This window comes from Mauremys mutica, unplaced genomic scaffold, assembly GCF_020497125.1.
Source record: "Mauremys mutica isolate MM-2020 ecotype Southern unplaced genomic scaffold, ASM2049712v1 Super-Scaffold_100101, whole genome shotgun sequence".
Classification (NCBI taxonomy): Eukaryota; Metazoa; Chordata; order Testudines; family Geoemydidae; genus Mauremys; species Mauremys mutica.
In genome coordinates, this window is record NW_025423268.1 from 67,556 (window position 1) to 75,800 (window position 8,245).

Consider the following 8,245-nt stretch of genomic DNA (forward strand, 5'->3'; position numbering starts at 1 on the left):
GTTGAAGGGCCTTAATGGAGAGAAAAGATTGGGTATTAAAGGGCTCTTGAATCGAGCAGAGAAAGACATAACAAGACCTAATGGCTGGACAGTGAAAAGAGACAAATTCATATTACAACTAAGGCACAAAAATTCAACAGCAAGGATGTTTCACCACAGGAACAAGCTACCAAGGAAAGTGGTGGATTCTCCATCTCTTGATGTCATTTAATGAAGACTAGATGCCTTTCTGGAATGTGTTTGCTCCAAAAGTAGCTATTATGTCATACAGGAGGCCTGTGATATGCAGGGGGTCAGATTAGATGCTCTAATGGTCTCTTGTGGCCATAAAGTCGACTAATTTCTGAAAAACTGAGTGTAGCATTGGGAGCAGCGTCTGATGTTTTCCTGTCTAGCCGACTTGCTTCCTAGAACGAACACTCCTTGAGTGGGGTGATCCCCAGGGAGTAGCTCAAACCTCCAAAGTGCCTGGCCAGGGGCAGGACATTAGCACAGCAAGGGAGGGGTGTGGCAGTGACATCACAAAGGCCTTTTGCAGGACCTCAGACTATTGGTCAGAGGTGGTGGGGAGGTGGTGACCTCACAGAGAGATGCTGACATCAGCCAGGCAGGACGGGGGCGAGGGGCCAGGGAAACCTCAGAGACCCCTGTGGCTTTGCTTCAGCAAGTCTCCTTCTCCAGGTCTCTCTTTGAGGACTGAGAGAGTATTCGGGTTCATGGACGCGAGCGCCAGGAGGAACCTCTTTCGAGTTTTTCCTTCCCTTTGCCTGATTTTACTAGAAAACAGCCGTCCCTGTTTAGAAGGTAAGAGCCTCCTCAAGGTTTGAAACCTGTTCGGTCTGATCCATCCGGTGACAGTTGAATTCTAGGCATGGAAAACACGAGCTTAAGGAGGCAGAATTTTATTCCGCACCTGGGATTTTGTCCCTTAAAATCACTGGGGACATTAGGGTTCGTTCTTTTTGTTTCACCTTTTCCTCCCTCCCTCCCTCCCTCCTTTCTCTTCGTCTCTTGCTTCTTTTGTCCTTTCTCCTGTTCCCCTCCCAAAACCAGGAGCAGTGTCGGGGTGTGTTTGGGGCGGGGGCAGAAGAGGGGGACTGGCGGCACTGGGGGAGGGGGAGCTGGGGGGGTGCTGGGGGCGGGGGCAGAAGAGGGGGAGGGGCGGCATCGGGGGAGGGGTAGCTCGGGGGTGTGTTTGGGGGCGGGGGTGGAGAGGGGGATGGGCGGCACTGGGGGAGGGGGAGCTCGGGGGGGTGTTTGGGGACGGGGGCAGAGAGGGGAAAAGGGAGCTCGGGGGGGTGTTGGGGGCGGGGGAGGAGGGGGAGGGGCGGCCCGGGGGGAAAGGGAGCTCGGGGAGGTGTTAGGGGGCGGCGGCAGAGAGGGGGAGCGGCGGCAGGGGAGGAGGGGGAGCTCGGGGGGGTGTTGGGGCAGGGGCAGAAGAGGGGGATGGGCGGCATCGGGGAGCTCGGGGGGGTGTATGGGGTGGGGGCAGAGAGGGGGATGGGTGGCACTGGGGGAGGGGTCCTCGGGGGGGTGTTTGGGGCTGGGGCAGAGAGGGGGATGGGCAGCATTGGGGGAGGGGGAGCTCGGGGGGGTGTTTGGGGCGGGGGCAGAAGAGGGGGATGGGCGGCACTGGGGGAGGGGGAGCTCGGGGGGTTTTTGGGGACGGGGCAGAGAGGGGGATGGGCGGCACTGGAGGAGGGGGAGCTCGGGGGGGTGTTGGGGGCTGGGGCTGAGGAGGGGGAGGGGCGGCACCGGGGGAGGTGGGAGCTCGGGGGGGTGTTGGGGGGCGGGGGCAGAGAGGGGGAGGGGCGGCACTGGGGGAGGGGGCGCTCGGGGGGATGTTTGGGGCGGGGGCAGAGAGGGGGATGGGCGGCACTGGGGGAGGGGGAGCTCGGGGGGGTGTTGGGGGCTGGGGCTGAGGAGGGGGAGGGGCGGCACTGGGGGAGGGGGAGCTCGGGGGGGTGTTGGGGGCGGGGGCAGAGCGGGGGATGGGCGGCACGGGGGGAGGGGGAGCTCGGGGGGGCGTTTGGGGGCGGGGGCAAAGAGGGGATGGGCGGCACCGGGGGAGGGGGACCTCGAGGGGGGGTTGGGGGAGGGGCACAGAGGGGGAGGGGCGGCACTGGGGGTGGGGGAGCTCGGGGGGGTTGGGGGCGGGGGCAGAGAGGGGGATGGGCGGCACAGGGGGAGGGGGAGCTCGGGGGGGGTTGGGGGCGGGGGCAGAGAGGGGGAGGGGCGGCACTGGGGGAGGGGGAGCTCGGGGGGGGTGGGGGCGGGGGCAGAGAGGGGGAGGGGCAGCACTGGGGGAGGGGGAGCTCGGGGGGGGGTTGGGGGCTGGGGCTGAGGAGGGGGAGGGGCGGCACTGGGGGAGGGGGCACTCGGGGGGGTTGGGGGCTGGGGCTGAGGAGGGGGAGGGGCGGCACTGGGGGAGGGGGCACTCGGGGGGGGTTGGGGGCTGGGGCTGAGGAGGGGGAGGGGCGGCACTGGGGGAGGGGGCGCTTGCGGGGGCTTGTTGGGGCTGCTCAGGAGCCGCCTCGCGAACGCCTCAAGGCCACGTGACGCCCTCTCGGAAACTCCGCCTCTCCCGAGACAGCCAATAGGAAGAGGAGGCAGAGCCCTGACCAATGGGAGCGCGAGAAGAAACCTTCCCCCCCCCGCCCAGTTTCAGTGCGAGGTTGGGGGCTGCACTGACCAGACCCCCCAGCAGGGGGGCTTCCGGCCGGGGGGGTCCCTGCAGCCTGGTGCCATTCACAGGGAGACCCTCAATAGCCTGACCCCCCCAACCCCTGTCCGAGCTCCCCCTCCAGCTCTGCTGGTGCCCCTCACTCCCGACCCGCAGGCCCTTAGGCATCCACCAGCTCTGCCGGTGCCCCTCACTCCCGACCCGCAGCCCCTGCTATCCCAATCCTGACTCCAGACTCACAGTTCTGCTGCTGCCCCCTACTCCCGACCTGCAGCCCCTCCTATTCCAATCCTGATCTCCAGATCCACAGCTCTGCTGGTGCCCCTCACTCCCGACCTGCAGCGACTGGGCTTCCCGCAGAGCTCCCCAGTCACTGTGCTGCCAGTGCCCCTCACTCCCGACCCCCAGCCCCTACTATCCCAATCCTGATCTCCACACCCATAGCTCTGACGGTGCCCCTCACTACCGACCCGCAGCCCCTGCTTTCCCAGTCCTGACCTCCAGACTCACAGCTCTGCTGGTGCCCCTCACTCCTGACCCACAGACCCCTGGGTTCCCCCCAGCTCTAGTGGTGCCCCTCACTCCTGACCCACAGACCCCTGGATTTCCCGCTGAGTTCCCCAGTTACTGCGCTGCCAGTGCCCCTCACTCCTGACCCGCAGCCCCTGCTATCCCAGTCCTGACCTCCAGACTCACAGCTCTGCTGCTGCCCCTCACTCCCGACCCTCAGCCCCTCCTATCCCAATCCTGATCTCCACACCCAGAGCTCTGCTGGTGCCCCTCACTCCCGACCCGCAGCCCCCTGGATTCCTCGCTGAGCTTCCCAGTTACTGCGCTGCTGGTGCCCCTCACTCCTGACCCGCAGCCCCTTAGGTGTCCACCAGCTCTGACGGTGCCCCTCACTCCCGACCCGCAGCCCCTGCTATCCCAGTCCTGACCTCCAGACTCTCAGCTCTGCTGGTGCCCCTCACTCCCTACCTGCAGACCCCTGGGCTTCCTTCAGCTCTACCGGTGCCCCTCACTCCTGACCCGCAGCCCCCTGGGTTCCCCCCAGCTCTAGTGGTGCCCCTCACTCCTGACCCGCAGCCCCTGCTATCCCAGTCCTGACCTCCAGACTCACAGTTCTGCTGCTGCCCCTCACTCCCGACCCGCAGCCCCTGCTATCCCAGTCCTGACCTCCAGACTCTCAGCTCTGCTGGTGCCCCTCACTCCCGACCCGCATGGGTCACCCCTGGAGCAGGTTAAAGCTGCAGGTTGACAGTGAGGTTGCTGCCCCTGTTAACAGCTGCTGTAGCACCACATGGGCAGGACAGGGAGACCCAGTTATACCCCCCCCGCCCCAGCCTGTATCGGGGGATGGGAGCACTCACACCTTGGGGACCCTGAGTTGGGACGGAGGGAGGCCCCCATGCACCAGGGATGCTGTAAGGGCGAACAGGGGCACCCACCCACGCACCCGAGATCTTCTAGGGCGGGAGAGTGGCACCCACACACTCAGGATCTTGTTGGGGGGGACAAGGGCATCCACACTCCGGGATCCTCTGCAGAGGGACGGACACCCACACATCCAAGATTCTGTATGGGGGCCAGAGGTACCCAGACACCTGGGCTCCTGGACGGGGGATGGGTGGCACCGAAACCTCCGGGATCTTACATCAGAGGACAGCGGCGCCTGCAGCTCGACATGAGACGTGGGCTCGGGGAGCAGGAGCATTTCCCAGTTCCAGGCTGTCCCCGTCTGGCCAAGGCACAAAGCTCACAAGCAGAGTTTAAAGCTTGAGCTGCCAGATAGCAAAACAAGCCGGGCTCTGGGGCTGGTGCCTGTGATCCCAGCTCCTGGGGAGGCTGAGGCCGGCGGATTGCTTGAGCTCAGAAGTTCTGGGCTGCAGGGGGCTGTGTCGATCCGGTGTCCGCACTAAGTTCGGCATCAATATGGTGATCCTGGGGAAGCTTGGGGTCTCCAGGTTGCCTAAGAAGGGGTGAACCGGCCCAGGTCGGAAACGGAGCAGGTCAAAACTCCCATGCTGATCAGTAGTGGGGTCACGCCTGTGAATAGCCCCTGCAGCGTAGCCTGGGCAAGACAGTGAGACACGGTCTCTTTTTATACAGACACCCCCCGCAGAGCCTGGATGGGGGGATGGGAGCACCCACACGCTGGGGATTCTGAATTGGGAGGAGGGACACCCCTCTGCAACACTTGAAAAGAGGAAGAGCGACACCCACACACCACAGAGCCTGGATGGGGGCAGGGGAACCACACACGGGAGCTAGTTCATGGGGTGGGGGACACACCCATATGCTCCATTGCACCATTCTTAATGAGAAGAATGGGGGCAACAACACAACACGGATCCTTAACGGGCGGGGGGACACCCACACACTCCACTATTAACCAGGAGGGACAGGGGCACCAGACCCCCCCCGTAGCATGGAGAACACCCACATCCACCGGATCCCTCATGGGTAAGACAGAGGGGATTGTAATGGGGCCCAGCGCACCCACGCACCAGGGATTGTTAAGGGTTGAAGGGACAGGGACACCCACACACACTGAGATCACGTCCTTGGAGGAACGCAAACCCTCCACAGAAGGACCTGGTCTGTTCCATGATGGCAGCCCAGCCTGGCTGAGTCAAAGTCTCTTTTTATACAGGCACGGCCCAGAGATCCTGACTAGGGGAGAGAGACACCCACCCACCAGAGATCCTTAATGGTCTAGGGTGCACCCACACACCAGGGATTCTTATGGGTGGGAGGAATGGAGACAGCCAGACACACTGAGATCACTTCCTCCCGGGAGCCTTGGCCAGACAGGGAGACACAGTCCCCCTTTACAGATCTGCCAGACAACCTTCCTCCCACTCCCTCCACACAATGTTCTTATCTGGCGGTGAAGCCAGGGAAATCACATGGTGGATTCTTATCTGGGGAACTGGGGGGACCCACTTACCACCAAAGATTCTTAAGGGCAGGAGGAACAGGGACTCCCACCTCTGTAGCATGGGGGTGGGTCACCTGCTGGGATCATCTGGGCATATTTCACCTCGTCAGCTCCCTGCCATTGCCTTGGGGGCCCCTTGTTCGCTGCCTCTGGTACCCAGTTTAGCCTCCTTCCTGAGGCTGAAACGCTTTGATCTGTCTAAGGTCTGTGGGATCAGTGTGTGTCATGGTGTAATTCTGTGTTATTCGGGGGTCAGACTAGCTGAGCCAATGGCCCCTTCTGCCCTTAAACGCCATGAAAACATTTCCCTGGTTTCTCCTTGCGCCTGACAGACACCACGGTGAGGGGCCCAATAGAGGATCCTGGACACAGCGCTCCGGCTCTCACTTTACTTGGGGACGTCAGCGCTTTCCTAGCAAAGCTGCTGCTAAAGCGCTGGATTTGGGGAACGGTTCGGCTCCGATTCAGAGATCTGCCTGTGGGGTGTGAACCTGCCACGAGGAGCGGGAAACGCAACCAGCAACCGGAGGCGTTGGCTGAGCTCCAGGCTGCCCCCGTGTGGCCAAAGCTTAGAACTGAGCAGCGGAGTTTAAAGCTGGCGCTGGGAGGGACCTTTACACGCGGGGCACGAAGGCTCCTGCGTGTAACACTTGTTGGGTGGGCAGCTGAGTGTAGCTGATTGCCGGAACTCAGGGCTGCACCCCGGGGTGCTGAGCAGGTGTCTGTGCTCAGATTGGCCTCACTATGCTGGTTTCTGGGAAGTATGGGGTCACCAGTCTCCCTAAAGAGAGTGGAGCCAGGACAGGAAAGGAGGCTTTCAAAACTCTGGTACCAATTGGCCGTGGGACTGCCCCTGTGAAGAGCCGCTGCAGCCCTGCCAGGGAGAGCCAGTCTATCTTTATGCAGCCCCCCGCCCCCCCATTCCTCAGGACAGGGTTGTGCTCAAAGATCTGTGCCCCGTGTTTTAACCTCCATGTGAAGTGCGCAGTGCAAATAACCCTCAGAGCATCAGTTCAGTTCCAGGCTCCACTTCCACCGGCTCAGGCAAGATGGTGCAGAGGAGCCCCTGGGTGGCTGTGGGCCTGGGGAGGATGGCTTTTGATTTTTCGGCCTGACCGCTACGGGCAGCAAGGCCAAAAGTCAGATGGCCGACTCTCCCGTCCACCACGCTCATCAGGAGCCCTTAGTCGACAGGCTCGGAGAATGCGGGCATCGCCCCCCACTACCTCTCGCATGCAAAGCGAGCGCTCTGCCGCTTGAGCTAATTCCCCGCAGCTGGCCTGACTCTCAGGCACCGGGCAAAAAAAGGCAAGGGCTCTGTGGCCTTAAGCAGAACACAGCCTGAAATGGGGGCGGGGCGCTACCCAGAGCTGGGGAAGGGGGTCCGAGTCCCAGCCACGCTCCTCGGCACAAACACCAACGCTCCCTCCCTGGAGTGTGTCTGGGCTGAGAGTGAGCCCCTAAAACAAGCACCAAACTTCAGAAGACAACACAGGGATAGATCACTTGACGATTGCCTGCTCTGGCCATTGCCTCTGAAGCGCCTGGCATCGGTTACTGTCAGAAGACGGGATAGTGGCCTAGCTGGACCATCGGTCTCACCCAGGAGGGCCGTTCTTATCTTCACCACTTTCCTCTAACCCAAGCAAAGCCAGGAGCAGGCCCAGCTCAGCAACTCTAGCAGGCTCCCTGGCCCCTGGCCCAGCATACAGCAAAACGACCCTGCCTCCACCAGGATAGACAGCTACCGACTCCCTCTTCCAGACCAACGCAGCCCTTCCCCGCTTTGGCTGTCTCCAAGCTGTCTGCGTGCTCTGCTCTGCTCCACGGCTGCCATGCTGCCTGAGATCAGGAGGCTGCGAGGTCTCACGGTCTCAGCTGAGCTGGTATCGCATGCCACCCCGCCCATCTCCTCATTCCCTTCATGGACCCCTGGGATGTGAGTAATTCTGTATTTGAGTGGCTCTCCCTCCCGGCCAATGAGCTTGGCGTAGACTAGCAGGGAGGGAGGAGGAAAGGGATTGTGCTCCAGTGAGAGCTCAGAAAGAAAGGTGCAGGTCCCCCACTAGAGCCCAGCCCAGCAGAGCAAAGCAGAGCAGAGCAGGCTGGAGAATGTGTGTCTGGGTCTGACTACTTCTCCCCTGCTCTTCCATTTGAGCTAACTTCTCCCAGCTGTCTCCAGCCTCCCAGTCAGCGCAAGGGGGAGAAGGGCCGGGGAGGAAGAGCTTTGTGCTCCGCAAGGGCTGGCTTTTTGGGAGGCCAAGCGGGGAGAGGGATGGAGGCCACTGGAGGAGCTGAGCCGGCTGACTGTCCATGGCTTCTAAAAGAAGGGCAAGAGAAGATCCCGTGGCTGCCTTGCCGCTGGAGAATGCGGGCAGTGATCCCGCTGCCTCTCACATGCAAAGCGAGCGCTCTACCACTTGAGCTAATTCCCCTATCTTGGCAGGTAGCGTCTCAATCCATCCATTCGATAATGGAGGCCACATCGTTCCCCGCGCCAGCCGGTGACTCCTTCCAAAAGGGTCAGGCAAAGGAGGGCTTCCCATAGGCCAGCTAGCTCAGTTGGTTAGCGTGTGGTGCTAATAATGACAAGGTCATGGGTTCAAACCCCATGCTGGCCA

General features: G+C 61.9%; 1 non-coding gene across 1 annotated transcript; it reads left to right on the forward strand.

Annotated features, from left to right (window-relative positions):
* Nucleotides 1-8,171: 8,171 nt before the first annotated feature.
* TRNAI-AAU lies at nucleotides 8,172-8,245 on the forward strand. The gene has a single exon. It is a non-coding gene; the product is annotated as a tRNA-Ile (tRNA).